Source organism: Hemitrygon akajei, unplaced genomic scaffold, assembly GCF_048418815.1.
Source record: "Hemitrygon akajei unplaced genomic scaffold, sHemAka1.3 Scf000084, whole genome shotgun sequence".
Classification (NCBI taxonomy): domain Eukaryota; kingdom Metazoa; phylum Chordata; class Chondrichthyes; order Myliobatiformes; family Dasyatidae; genus Hemitrygon; species Hemitrygon akajei.
Genome location: NW_027331970.1, coordinates 1,552,914 through 1,554,629, shown reverse-complemented (window position 1 = coordinate 1,554,629; position 1,716 = coordinate 1,552,914).

The following is a 1,716-nucleotide window of genomic DNA, read 5'->3' as shown; positions in this document are numbered from 1 at the left end:
GCCGCGCTACCGTTCTGATTCTTAAACTTCCTTCTCCAACTGTCAATCTTTTGATTACAAGTCCCCCAGGTCCCCTTGAATTGTTATGGCTGTCCCAGTGTAAAAAAACAAACGAACTAAAAAAGGCTGTTCTCATTTGTTCCTCTCGGAGTGTAAGGAATCACATTTCCCACATTCTGTCCAACTGCCACAAGCTACCTCATTCACTTCTGTCTGCATCCACAAACCACATCTGCATGTATCGCAGTACTGACCTTGCCACCAAGCTCCACATCCAAATCACTGATGCCAACTGTGAAGAGTTGTGGTCCTAAGCCCAATCCTTCAGTTTCCCCACTGGCCACAGATTCCCAAAGTGAAAGAGGCCAATATACTCCCCATTTCTGTCTTTGACCCGTTGTGAATTGTCAGTCCACACAAGCACACATTACCCAGAACCCGAGGTGCTTATCTGTATTTCACTTAATTTCCACCTACCGCTGATTCATCGTTTCCCAATTTTCCATCTGATTGTCCTTTGCTGCACCACACTGACTCCGCCAACCTTCATGTTACAGTCTTCCCAAAACCCTGCCTGGGTAAATGGGGTCTGGGCCTGTGTGTCTACCTGTAGAACAGCGATACGGAATGCAATGGAAATATTGACCATCTCTGTTTCAGTGTAACAGCTGTATTGGAACTCTGTATCTCGTGTTTGTGCACAGTGTGTGACTGAATATCTCTTCTGTCTGACATGTGCAATCCATGAGCTGTCAATATCTCCATGTTCTCTAACACACCTTGCGAGTGAGAGAGGGGCGGCTGCTCTGTACCTTGTGCCTCGACATGAGGAAATTCGGATGAGATTGAAGTATTTCCCTGTGGGTAGGAGCAGGAAAATGGGTCAATGTGGGGAGGTAAGAATCAGACGATTGTGTGAAATGACCGGTGTAGACAGTGCCAATGTCAATCAGTCTGGCTCTCTGCTGGACTCAGACTTTCTCTTACATACAAACCTGACATTTTATCTGATGCTTGAGATTCAAGCGTCCCTGAATCTATTCATCTATTCTTGTTATTTAACCTGCCTACCATTCCTTTGCAGGTCGAAAGATTTCTTCGCAATATTCGTTTGACCTCTAGCAGATGTGAGATAACATAAAAGTCTATGACATCAGCAACTTTAAAAATGCTCCAGGAACTCAGCCGATGTTTTGACGCATTATGTCTGTGTGTTGTCCTCGATTCCAGCATCTGCAACTTTCCTCATGTCTGTATATCAGCAACGTGGTATTCTGTGAATGTGGCTGCTCCGTGAGAATACTGAGTCCATAACACTTTTCCACAAGATCAGTCACAGCTGAGGTAATGCACCATTATTTCGATGCGGTTATCTTCAATCAGCACAGTATTTACATCAGAGTCAATGGTGTAGAATTAAAGTGTTTGTTCAAGTACTGTAATGAAGAAAGTTACTCAGGGGTTTAATCGTATCTCTGGAGACCGATCCTCAGTATAAATCAGGACTAATTATAACGCATAGGATCAGAGTGACTACCGGAGCTGTAGATTCAGGAGCAACAGCAGTCACATATTCTCACTGAAATGGTGTATCCAGTCATCTGGCGTATAGAGGACGTCTACTATCCTTTTATTTCAGCCTTTGGAATTCTCGGTAAGTCACAGCGTCAGCTGCCGTTCGTGGGACATGATGCTTAATTCCAATATTGTGATTGT